Source organism: Thalassophryne amazonica, chromosome 8 (genome assembly GCF_902500255.1).
Source record: "Thalassophryne amazonica chromosome 8, fThaAma1.1, whole genome shotgun sequence".
Taxonomy (NCBI): domain Eukaryota; kingdom Metazoa; phylum Chordata; class Actinopteri; order Batrachoidiformes; family Batrachoididae; genus Thalassophryne; species Thalassophryne amazonica.
This window is the reverse complement of record NC_047110.1, coordinates 33,412,105-33,426,180: the sequence shown is the minus strand read 5'-3', so window position 1 is coordinate 33,426,180 and position 14,076 is coordinate 33,412,105.

Below are 14,076 nucleotides of genomic sequence, written 5' to 3'. Positions count from 1 at the left end.
TAAAGTCTCAAAGCAGCTGTGTTTTGAATAAATGTGTGTGGATTTTTTTTTTTTCTTGTAGAGACTCTCTACAAGAGTCAAGACAGAAGTTAGACTACCAGAGCAAGAATTTTAGCTGAGGAAGCTTCTGCAATTAGAAGCGAAACGTCCTCACATCAAGCAACCCAGTCCAGTCAAAGATTCAAGCTTCTCTACTATAGAAATCACCTGGACAACTGAGAGCCTTCACAGAAACATTTTCGCTTTACTTTTTCCTTTCTTATTTCTGATTGTAAATCTTTATTACACTTAGAAAACACAACTATAGCATATATATTCTGAAAGTACAGGTTGTCCTGAAAAAGAGACATAAAACTTGATTGTGGGATGCAGGGAGAGCTGTTAACAGCAATAATAAAACATTTATGCCAGGCGAGTGAACTGTCCAAAAAATGCTCTCAGACCCCAGAGGGTTAATATGCCCATCATTGCAGTGCGTGCTACAAATACAGCATCACTTGGATTTTGCAGGTGTGTTGAACCACTGACTTGGGAGACACACTAAGGGCTTTTCAGTTTTTCAGAATATACCACAGTGTTATTTCTGTTGGTACATTTTTTATGTTGATATTTTAAAAGCCCATCTCAGAAGGAACATTAGAAATTAGCAGTAAGTAAGTAAGTAAGTAAGCTTTATTTATATAGCACGTTTCACAGACCAAGGTCACAAAGTGCTTCACACGATATAAATAGACAATAAAAACAACACATACAAATATAGAACAATAAAATAAATTGACACTAAAATGCCAGTTTAAAAAAATGTGTCTTTAGTTGCTGTCTAAAAACATCCACAGAGTCTAGTGAGTGAAGAGAACAGGGAAGCTCATTCCAGAGGCAAGGTGCCACAGCTTTAAAAGATCTGTCCCCTCGAGTTTTAAAACAAGTTCGGGGAACCATCAGCAGGTTCTGATTGGAAGACCTCAAACTCCTGCTGGAAACATAAGGCTGAATCAGGTCCTTAATGTATTCCGGTGCCTGTCCATGTAGAGCTCTAAAGGTCAGCACGAGGATTTTGTAATTTATCCTGTGAAAAACAGGGAGCCAATGTAAAGACTTGAGGACAGGAGTAATATGCATTCTCCTGTGGGCGCGGGTAAGAAGTCGTGCAGCAGAATTTTGCACTACCTGCAGGCGGGCCAGCTCTTTCTTACTGAGGCATGTAAAGAGACTGTTACAATAATCAAGTCGTGAAGAAACAAATGCATGCACAATCATCTCTAGCTCATTAAAAGCCACCATTTTGCGTAATTTGGAAATGTTTCGAATTTGGAAAAAACAGTTCTTAACGAGCTGCCTGGTGTGATGTTCCAAAGACATCCCTCCATCCAAAATGATACCCAGGTTACACAGGCTGCCTTTAACAGAGCTGCTCAGATTACCAAGGTGATTCTTAATGACAGACATAGCACTATCTGGAGCTACAATCAATGTCTCAGTCTTATTAGAATTCAACTGCAGGCTGTTTTCAGTAAGCCATTCTGTAATTTTAGTGAGACAACTAATGAGAGAACAAATTTTCTGTGCTTCAGTTGTCTTAAAAGAACAGTACAGCTGCAAGTCATCGTCATACAAATGGTAGGACACATCACAGAACTGCTGGATCAGCTTACCAAGAGGAAGGATATACAGCAGGAACAAAATCGGACCCAGGACTGAGCCCTGCGGGACACCCCACAAAAGATCAGCAGATTCAGACATCACATTGTTCACAGAAACACTAAAAGTTCTACCAACCAAGTAAGAGCTAAACCACTCTAATACAGGACCTGACATGCCAACCGTATCCCGCAATCTATTAATCAAAATGCCATGATCAACGGTATCGAATGCAGATGACAGATCCAATAAAACCAGCACAGAACATTTACCACTATCAGCGGCCATCATAATGTCACTAGCCACCTTCAACAGGGCAGTTTCAGTGGAATGAAACTCACGGTATCCGGACTGAAATGTGTCATAGATGTTGTTAGTCTGCAAAAATGATTTAAGTTGAACACAGACCACCTTTTCCAAGACTTTAGCCAAAAAGGGGGTCTTTGATATTGGCCTAAAGTTCTTCAGTTCCATAGAGTCCAATCCTGCTTTCTTTAGCCGTGGTTCCACAACAGCATGTTTAAAAGAACAAGGAAACACACCAGTCGACAAGGACATATTGAAAATTTTAACAATACAAGGCCCAATAGAGTCAAAAACATTCATAAACAATCTAAAAGGAACTACATCCAAAATACCAGAGGTTGGTTTCATTATGTTGATGACAGATAGAATGTCCTCAATTGTAACAAGCTTAAAAGAGGTCCACCATTGAGTGGGAGGTCCCAAATACGGGGAATCACAACAAGAGGGCAATGAGAGCGGCAAACTATCTTTTATGACTCTGACTTTGTCAATGAAGAAATTAAGGAACTCATCACTACTTGTTTTAGGAAGAACAGGAGTTACAGCAGCAGCAGGTGACACAATAGAGCTGATTGTGTCAAAGAGCACTTTGGGATTTCTCTTATTTGAGGCAATCAGCTGATAAAAATAGCTTTCCCTGGCCTCCTCTAACATCTTATTTAAGGAGGATATTAGATCTCTTAAATGTAGCCTGTGGACCTCCAATTTTGTTGATTTCCATAAACGTTCAATCTGGCGACATAATCTCCTTTGATTCATAATCGCATCATTGATCCAAGGACAGAATCGGCCACAGGAAACCTTATTAGCTTTAAGTGGTGCTATCTGATCCAAAATAATAGCACAATGGCTGTTAAAACAGTGCATAAAGCCATCAATTTCAGTAAATTCACTAAAAAGTAAAGGGTCAAATTTATCACAGAACTGCATAGCAACTGCGTCTGTGATAATCCTCCTCTCCACCCTAGTAAGTACTGATCTAGGCTCAGGTGGGGCCATCAGATCAAAGAAAACACAGCAATGGTCACTCAGAAAAACATCCTCCACACACACATTGGCAATATGCAAGCCCAATACAAAAACTAAATCCAAAGTGTGACCTTTAGTGTGGGTGGGGCCTGACACGTACTGCTTAAAATTAAAAGCCTCAACCATTGATATAAGTTCCCTAGCTGGGCTGGAAGTGTCATCATCAATGTGTAAATTAAAATCACCAATAATCAAAACCTTTTCCAGACAAATTATAGATGTTAAAAAATCAGTAAAATCCTTAAGAAAAGTCCCAGCATGACCTGGAGGGCAATAAATCAATATTATCGCATATCAATAAATGCTCGATGTGTTGCACTGGATAATTGTTATTCACTTCTGAATGTCAACTGCATTTTTTCCTGTCAAATAAATGAAATAAATTAACAATCCTACCAGCAAGAATAAGCTCACTGCTGTCTGCTCCTGCTTTGGGGATGGGGCGGGGAGGGGGTGGTGGAGGAAGGCAGTATCCCCTCACAGCAGTACCTCACGTATCCCTGACACAGGCTGAGAGAGAATCACTGATCACACAGACCTACTGTCCACGAAACCTGCCATGGAAAGATACTGTCCTAGTCACATACACACAGAGGGGACTTCAACCTGAGATTAAGTGCCACACCACACCAGCATGTTTAGATTTAATCCTGAGTCATACAGCGCATAGATCCTGGATGTCATGTGATGGATGCAGGTACAGGACTTCCACTGAACAGGCGGTGTCTCCACATTCTTGTGAAGTTCACACTGCAGGGATACAATGTGCTGTCTGGTCAGCCAATCGTTGTAATTTGAGGTTCTTTCACTGTCAGTGTGAGCTTCACACGGCATGAGAAAAGCATTATTTCCTGATGTTCTCACCCAAGAGGTGCCATCAGTTTTTTGAGTTTGTATACAGACAGGGAAATTCTTTAATGTAGTTACATAAAACAGCTTATAACCAGTGTAGCCAGTGGTTATTCATCATCCCTGTAGACCAATAAATACCTTGAAATTTGCTTTGATGCACAACATTTCTGATGAGCTCTCAGGACTTAACACACAGGGGTTTCATTAATGGATGAAGTACAAGTGAGGATGAAAAGTAACAGTTGCACACTTTTTCTGCATGTATGGTGTCTGTAGATGGCTTCTGGTACCTTTTCAGAATGAAACTAAGAATGAATATGCAAGTATATTTAATTTGTGTTTCAAATGACAATAACAACATACTTTCATTCACTCATTCATTTTCTTTTCCTGTGTACTGGAGATAATCCCAGCAGTCATAGGGCAAGAGGCAGGATACACCCTGGACAGTATTGGTCTATAAATAAAATTATATTATTACAGGCAATTTAGCGCTGTAACATTTACTGTTTTTACATGTTATTTAAAAGCTCTTTTACCCCCATAAAAATGATGCAGTTCCATGCCTGGAAACCTGCATTGACTTTATTTCTGGAGATATACCAATCAAATGTTTTTTTTTTTCATTGTGTTAAACACTGTAATGTACATTATGTCAGTGTGTATTGCAACAAGAAGGTGCTACTTTTATGTGTATAGGGTTTGCTAAGCATTAGCCCTATTAATATAGACTTTTGAACTTTTTTAAAAATATTTCCATATATATATATATATATATATGAGGAGTCTTAGTGTACAGCTTGTTGGAAATCTTAAGGCCTGTTTTTGCTTCTCCTATTCCTTATCTCCATGGCCAAGCAATCACCTCAACACAGTCATGAACCATTTAAAGTTCTCCTCTGCGGATGGTTTGTATCACAGTATATTTCACCATCAGAACAGTATGGGGTGCAATGTTTTCATAAAGACTGGCCTGCTATCCCGTGAAAGCTGTTATTTGTAAAACCGTAAAAGTGAGATTCTGGATATAATGTAGTTAGCAGACCAAGCACAGCCCATGAGGTCTCCAATTATCTTGACGTGTAGTCACAGTTTTTGGTGAACATCATGCTATGGACAAGGACTCAGAGAGGGTTCACAATGATGCAGAGGGCCATGCTGTCTATACACTGAAAAAAGAGAATGTTTGAACCAACTTAAAAAAAGTGTTACAATTTGTAAAAACCTGAATGAATTAAGTTGTTTGAACTTAAGTTTGTGAGTTAGAGTTGATTTAACTATCAAACATAAGTTTAAACAACTTAATTCAGGTTTTAACAAATTGTAACACTTTTTTGAAGTTGGTTCAAACATTCTCTTTTTTCAGCGTAGAGATGTGAATACATAGTAGCATAAATTGGGCTTTAGGCTGTAAAGAGACCTAAGAAAGCGGGCTGTGGTGGCCCTGAGAATGAACAAGGAGGCATTTCTAAGCGAAATCTGTAATCTGTAGTGTAGGGATCCTCGAAATACTTAGAGGGGAATCAAAGCACTTTGCTCCTCCAAACCTACATCATATCCAACTGCAATTATGAGAGAAAATGGTTCAGTCCTGACAAGATGCTTTTGCTGTACTGTCACATTGGACCAGCTAGTTTGAACAGTTATACAACCCCAATTCCAATGAAGTTGGGACATTGTGTAAAATGTAAATAAAAACAGAATACAATGATTTGCAAATCATGTTCAAGCTATATTCAATTGAATACACCACAAAGATATAAAATGTTCAAACTGATAAACTTTATTGTTTTTGTTTAAATATGAGGTCTGTTAGAAAAGTATCGGACCTTTTTATTTTTTTCAAAAACCATATGGATTTGAATAACGTGTGATTGCATCAGCCAAGCTTGAACCTTCGTGCGCATGCGTGAGTTTTTTCACGCCTGTCGGTTGCGTGATTCGCCTGTGAGCAGGCTTTGTGTGAGCAGTGGTCCACCCCTCTCGTTGGATTTTTATTGCGAATAAATGTCTGAAGGATTTGGAGCTTTGCTGCATTAAATTTTTCCAGAAACTGTGAGAGACCTCCAGGTGGACACCATTCGGAAAATTCAGATGGCTTTCAGGGACGATTTTATGGGGATTACACAGATTAAGGAGTGCTCCAGACAGTTTAAAGACCACCCACAGCTGCTGAGAGCACACCGCACTCCGAGCTCCGATCGACAGGCTCAAACCCCGCTGAATCAACCAGATCATTTCCAACGTGAAGGCTTTGTTGATCGTGGACGTCGTATGACTTCCACAAAAAGGCAGAAGGCGTGGACAACAGGACTTTTTTGTCACATTCCACTGTGACAGGAGTTTTTTTTATGGAAAGAGGAGCGGAGGGATGCGCCACCATGCCGCTCATGGCGCGGCACAAAACCACCTCCGTGTTGGTCTCACAGGACGGTTTTCAGATGGCTTTCAAACGGCTTTTCAGTCCTGTGACTATCCGAGAAATTGTGCATGAGCTGGACATGACACAACATGTCCTGTGAGGCTTCATCACGGCGTTGCTTTGCTCCATGCAGCTCCGTCGCGACGCGTGGAATTCCTGTGCATGTCTGTCTCAATGTGCTGAAAAAATGCTGATGTCCACGTCTTCCGCAATTCCTGTGCTAGTCAGAAGACATCCAGGATCAACACAGCGTCCAGTTAGGAAATGAATGGCACATTCCACTGTTACAGGAGTTTTTGTTATGGAAAGAGGAGCAGAGGAATTCTGCGCATCGCGACGGAGCTGCATGGTGCAAAGCAATGCCGTGATGAAGCCTCACAGGACATGTTGTGGCATGTCTACCTCATGCACAATTTCTCGGATAGTCACATAACTGAAAAGCCGTCTGAAAGCCATCTGAAAACCGTCCTGTGAGACCAACACGGAGGTGGTTTTGTGCTGCGCCATGAGCGGCACGGTGGCGCATCCCTCCGCTCCTCTTTCCATGAAAAAAAAACTCCTGTAACAGTGGAATGTGCCGAAAAAGTGCTGATGTCCACGCCTTCTGCCTTTTTGTGGAAGTCAGACGATGTCCACGATCAACAAAGCCTTCACGTTGGAAATGATCTGGTTGATTCAGCGGGGTTTGAGCCTGTCAATCGTCACTTGGAGTGTGGTGCGCTCTCAGCAGCTGTGGGCGGTCTTTAAACTGGCTGAGGCACTCCTTAATCTGTGTAATCCCCATAAAATCGTCCCTGAAAGCCATCTGAATTTTCCGAATGGTGTCCACCTGGAGGTCTCTCACAGTTTCTGGAAAAATTTGATGCAGCAAAGCTCCAAATTGTTCAGACATTTATTCGCAATAAAAATCTGATGAGAGGGTGTCGGGCTGGTGAGGTAGGAGACAAATGCAGGACACACTTACACAGATTGGAAATACGCTTTAATGAGGACGGAAGCAATGGTCGGTGCACGGGAAGGCAGTCCAAAAAATACAGCAGCAGTACCAAAAACATCAGGCAAAAACAAGGTCAGTATAAACAGGCAGGAGGTCGAGTCAACACAGAAGCAGGCCGATCTAGAGGATACAAGAACAAGAGCTGGTATGAAGGCACAGGGCGCAACAAACTGGCAAACAGCTGGTAGAAGCTGTGAGCTAATAAAGCCCCAGGTGGTAATCAATGAATCACACACAGGTGTGCACAGCAAGAACCAGAAGAGGGGCGTGGCCCGAGAGAGAGAAAGAACCACAGACAGGCCCCATCAACAAAACCTCACAAACCCAGAAAACACAGAAAAGAAATACAAAAGCAAGAAGAAAATAAAACAATCCAAAACCCCAGCAACGGAATACATAAACAGTCAGGACCTGACAGTACCCCCGCCCCCACGGCCGACCCCCAACGGCCCAGGGGAGGATGGATGAGCCGCATGAAAGGCCTGAATGAGACCAGGGTTCTAAACAAACCGGGAGGGAACCCAAGACCGCTCCTCTGGGCCATAACCCGCCCAATCAACCAGATACTGTAAACCACGCCCACAACGGCGAGAGGCCAAAAGGCGACGCACAGCGTAAACCGGGCCACCATCCACGAACTGGGCGGTGGGAGGGGGACCAGCAGGAGGGCACAGTGAACTATATTGGACCGGCTTGACCTGACTAACGTGGAAAGTGGGATGGACGCGCATGGACCGGGGAAGGCGGAGATGCACAGAAACAGGATTAACAACCCTAGACACCAAGAAGGGACCAACGAACCAGGGAGTCAGCTTTTTGGGAACCCCTCGTAGGGTCAAGTGATGCGTCGACAACCAAACCTTCTGTCCAAGAGCGTACGGTGGTGCGGCAGACCTCTTGCAATCTGCGGCGGTCTTATAGGCTGGGGAGGAACGCAATAAACCACGCCTAGCCCGCTCCCAGGTTCATTGGCAATGGAGGATAAGACTATGGGCCGAAGGAACAGACGAGCTGTTGTTAATTGAGGGAAAAACGAAAGGTTGGTGACCGAAAACCACCTGGAACGGGGAGTAACCGGAGGACGCGGAAGGCAAACTATTGTGCGCAAACTCGATCCAAGGAAGTTGTGATGACCAGAATGCAGGATGTTTGGAAGCGAGGATGCGGAGACCCTTTTCTAACTCCTGGTTAAGCCGCTCCGACTGCCCATTGGCTTGCGGATGGTAGCCCGAGGTTAAACTTGACGTGACCCCGAGAAGGCAGCAGAACTCCCTCCAGAAATGTGACACAAACTGTGGACCCCAGTCAGACACAACATCCTGTGGCAATCCATGTAATTTGAAAATATGTGTTAACATGACTACTGCCGTCTCCTTAGCGGACGGGAGGCGTAGCAGCGGGACAAAATGAACCATCTTGGACAGGCAATTGACAACTTTTAAAATCACCCTTTGTTACCCTTTGAGGGTGGGAAACCACTAACAAAGTCCAAGGTGATGTGCGACCATGGACGGGTAGGAACCGGTAACGGTAATAGTGCACCTGCAGGTGAACGGTTGGCAGATTTCTGTGTAGCGCAAACCTGACAGGCATTCACATATTCTGTCACATCCCTGACAAGTCCTATCCACCAAAACCGCTGCTGTATCACAGAGATGGTCTTCTTGATCCCCGGATGGCAGAATAACCGGCTATCATGACACCATCGGATTACCTCACCCCGAAGCGCAGTGGGAACATAAAGACGACCCGATGGACACCCCGCGGGAGTGGGATCCGTACCTAATGCTGATTTAATCCTCGACTCAATGTCCCAAGTAAGTGCGGACACAAAACAGGACTTGGGTAGTATGGTGTCGGGATCAGCCGGCGCGTCATCTGAATCCCCCTGACGGGATAATACATCTGGTTTCCCATTTTTGGAGCCTGGTCGATAGAACAGCGTAAAATTAAATCGGCTAAAGAAAATAGCCCATCTGGCCTGACAGGAGTTTAGACGTTTAGCTGCCCGGAGGTACTCAAGGTTCTTGTGATCCATATACACAATGAATGGTACCTGTGCCCCCTCCAACCAGTGCCGCCACTCCTCTAAGGCCACTTTGACCACCAACAGTTCGCGGTCGCCGATGCTGTAATTCTGTTCCGCCAGCGACAGTTTTTTAGACAAGTAGGCGCACGGATGCAACCTATTGTCTGTGGGGTTACGCTATGAAAGCACTGCCCCCACCCCAATATTGGAGGCATCGACTTCCACCACAAACTGCCGAACGGGGTCAGGGAGGAGAAGCACGGGGGCCGCGGTAAAGCGATGTTTTAAGGTCTTGAATGCTTTCTCGCATTCCAGGGTGTTGTGTGGGCCGCTGAAGAGGAGGTACTGCTGGCCCACCACCACCAGAGGGCGCCGCCGCCCCACAGGAGCAGCCTCTGTAACAGCTGTCACCCATCACCTGAGACAGCTGACGGCAATTATCACGGTTGTATATCAGCAGGACGGCATCTCCACCTCATTGCCGAGATGTCGTTCTACCTGGAAGGTAATAATCTCAGCTGACTGCTTGACAGTAACCTTTGTGATTTTTGTGAGTGATTGCAGACTTTTTTCTCCAACGAGAGGTGGAGGTAGCTTCCCTGCCGTGCAGGTTGCTGGGTGCAAACGCGCCCACGTTTAATTGTGTTCTTGTTCCTCGCCAGCAGTACCAGGTCCGACACGCGGAGGCAGTGGCCACCTGGGAGTTCGGAACTTGGCGGCTCCAGTATTCCCGGGGTCCTGTGGCGGAGGAAACCGTGTGGTTCCGGTTCTACTTTGGAGAGGCGTCTCCTATCTTCGAGCCTGCCCACACGACACCTTTGTGAATTGAACTTTGTCCATTGTTGTAATTTGTTGTGTTTGTTGTGCACGTTCGCAACAGTAAAGTGTTGTTATTTGACCTATTCCATTGTCCGTTCATTTGCGCCCCCTGTTGTGGGTCCGTGTTCCTACACTTTCCCAACAGGATATCTCGGCCAGCGTCATGGATCCCGAGGGGCGTCAACCGGCTGTTGAACGGCCAATGGAAGAACAAGGCGCACAGGCGTCCGCAGGAGGGGTAATCGGTGAGTTGCAGCGGATCCTCACCGCTTTCCCGACTCGGTTAGACTTGATGGCCGAGCAGAACGCCCTCCTGAACCGCAGGGTGGAGGCTCTCGCCGCGCAGGTGGAAGCGCGCCCTCCAGGCGCCGCTGCGGCTCTCCCTCCCGTAGACCCTGTGTGTGACAGCGACGTTCCACTGGTTGTCCAACGACCCCCCCCCCACCATCCCCTGAAGCATACATAAGCCCCCCAGAGCCGTACGGAGGCTGTGTGGAGACGTGCGCGGATTTCCTTATGCAGTGTTCGCTCGTCTTCGCACAGCGTCCCGTCATGTACGCGACCGACGCTAGCAAAGTAGCTTATGTGATAAATCTGCTTCGTGGTGAGGCACGCGCTTGGGCTACAGCGCTCTGGGAGCAAAGTTCACGGCTCCTTCTGACATATGATGGGTTTGTGAGGGAGCTCAGAACAGTGTTCGATCACCCTAATAGAGGAGAGACCGCTTCAGCCGTGCTGCTGTCAATGAGACAGGGGCGCCGGAGCGCAGCTGCCTATGCAGTCGACTTCCGCATCGCGGCTGCGAGGTCCGGCTGGAATAGCACTGCCCTCCGCGCCGCCTTCGTAAACGGACTGTCATTGGTCCTCAAGGAGCACCTGGTGGCTAAGGACGAACCGCGGGATTTGGATGGGCTTATCGATCTTGTCATACGATTAGACAATCGGTTAAATGAGCGCCGTCGGGAACGAGACGAAGGGCGTGGCCAGGCACGCGTCGTCCCTCTCCCTTCCGGTTCCAACCGCGTTCCGCCCTCCCCACGCTCCACGGCCCCTGCGCTCCGTGCGATCACAGCTCCCCCTGCTGACGAAGCTATGGACACGAGTAGGGCAACATTTAGGGCACCGGTCACACAAAGGAGGCTGGCCCGTGGAGCGTGTTTTGTTTGTGGCTCGATTGAGCATCAGGTAAGAGACTGCCCCGAGCAGTTAAACACCAACGCCCGCCCCTAGACACTGGGCTAGGGGGGGGCCGAGACGTTCACGTGGGACACACCCACATCGCCACATGACTCCCAGTTACAATCCTTTATGAGGATTTAACCCTGAAGGCCCCAGCACTGGTGGACACGGGCTCAGAAGGGAATTTGCTTGATAGCAAATGGGCCAGGGAGATAGGGTTCCCTCTGGTGGCGCTTACCTCGCCTGTGCAGGTACGGGCACTAGATGGCTCCCTACTCCCTCCAATCACCCACAAGACACCACCAGTAACTCTGGTGGTGTCGGGGAATCACCGGGAGGAGATCGAGTTTTTTGTAACGCCGGCCACCTCCCGTGTGATTTTAGGTTTTCCCTGGATGTTGAAACACAATCCCCGGATCGATTGGCCGTCCGGGGTAGTGGTCCAGTGGAGCGAGACCTGCCATCGGGTATGTTTAGGTTCCTCGGTTCCCAGGCCAGGGAGGAGGTCAGAGCCCCGCCCAATCTAGGGACGGTGCCGGTGCAGTACCATGACCTTGCGGAGGTGTTCAGCAAGGATCTGGCACTCACCCTTCCCCCGCACCGCCCGTATGATTGTGCCATTGATTTGGTTCCAGGCGTTGAGTTCCCGTCCAGCAGGCTGTACAACCTCTCACGACCTGAACGCGAATCAATGGAGACCTACATCCGGGACTCTTTGGCTGCCGGGTTGATCCGGAATTCCACCTCCCCGATGGGTGCGGGTTTCTTTTTTGTGGGGAAAAAGGATGGCGGATTACGTCCATGCATTGATTACAGGGGGCTGAACGAAATCACGGTTCGTAACCGATACCCCTTACCCTTGTTGGATTCGGTGTTCATGCCCCTGCATGGAGCCAAGATATTCACCAAGCTTGATCTTAGGAATGCGTATCACCTGGTTCGGATCCGGAAGGGAGACGAGTGGAAGACGGCATTTAACACCCCGTTAGGTCATTTTGAGTACCTGGTCATGCCGTTCGGTCTTACAAATGCTCCCGCGACGTTCCAAGCATTGGTTAATGATGTCTTGCGGGACTTCCTGCACCGATTCGTCTTCGTATATTTAGACGACATACTCATCTTTTCTCCGGATCCTGAGACCCATGTCCGACATGTACGTCAGGTCCTGCAGCGGTTATTGGAGAACCGGCTGTTTGTTAAGGGCGAGAAGTGTGAGTTTCACCGCACCTCTTTGTCCTTCCTGGGGTTCATCATCTCCCCCAACTCCGTCGCTCCTGATCCGGCCAAGGTTGCAGCGGTGAGAGACTGGCCCCAACCCACAAGCCGTAGGAAGCTGCAACAGTTCCTCGGCTTTGCGAATTTCTACAGGAGGTTCATTAAGGGCTACAGCCAGGTTGCTAGCCCCCTGACAGCCCTGACCTCACCAAAAGTCCCCTTCACCTGGTCGGATCGTTGCGATGCCGCGTTCAAGGAGTTGAAACCGCGCTTCTCGTCTGCACCCGTTCTGGTGCAGCCCGATCCTAGTCGCCAGTTAGTGGTTGAAGTGGATGCCTCGGACTCAGGGATAGGAGCTGTGCTGTCCCAGAGTGGGAAGACCGATAAGGTCCTTCATCCGTGTGCCTATTTTTCCCGCAGGTTGACCCCGGCTGAACGGAACTATGACGTCGGCAACCGAGAACTCCTTGCGGTGAAAGAGGCTCTTGAAGAGTGGAGACTCCTGTTGGAGGGAACGTCCGTGCCATTCACGGTTTTCACTGACCACCGGAACCTGGAATATATCAGGACCGCCAAGCGGCTGAATCCCAGGCAAGCCCGCTGGTCACTGTTCTTCGGCCGTTTTGACTTCCGCATCACCTACCGGCCCGGGACCAAGAACCAGAAGTCGGATGCCTTGTCCCGGGTACACGAAGACGAGGTCAAAGCGGAGTTGTCGGATCCACCGGAACCCATCATCCCGGAGTCCACTATCGTAGAGAGAACCGTCGGGGAGGCCCTGGCACGAAGCCCGGACCCCGGGACTGGACCAAAGAACAGACTTTACGTCCCACCAGAGGCAAGGGCTGCAGTCCTGGACTTCTGTCACGGCTCTAAGCTCTCCTGTCACCCAGGGGTGCGAAGAACCGTGGCAGTTGTCCGGCAGCGCTTCTGGTGGGCGTCCCTGGAGGCCGACGTCCGGGACTATATCCAGGCCTGTACCACCTGTGCCAGGGGCAAGGCCGACCATCGCAAGGCTCCGGGACTGCTACAGCCGCTGCCCGTGCCTCATCGCCCCTGGTCCCACATCGGCCTGGATTTTGTCACGGGCCTCCCGCCGTCCCAGGGAAACACCGTGATCCTCACGATAGTGGACCGATTCTCCAAGGCGGCCCACTTCGTGGCCCTCCCGAAGCTCCCTACGGCCCAGGAGACAGCGGACCTCCTGGTCCACCATGTCGTCCGCCTGCATGGGATACCATCAGACATCGTCTCCGATCGCGGTCCCCAGTTCTCCTCGCATGTCTGGAGGAGCTTTTGCCGGGAACTGGGGGCCACGGTCAGTCTCTCGTCCGGGTATCACCCCCAGACCAACGGGCAAGCAGAGCGGGCCAATCAAGAAATGGAGCAAACACTGCGTTGTGTGACAGCCGCGCACCCGGCGGCCTGGAGTACTCATCTGGCCTGGATCGAGTACGCCCACAACAGTCAAGTGTCATCAGCCACCGGCCTCTCCCCCTTTGAGGTGTGTTTGGGGTATCAGCCCCCGTTGTTCCCGGTGGTTGAGGGGGAGGTCGGTGTGCCCTCGGTCCAGGCCCACCTGCGGAAGTG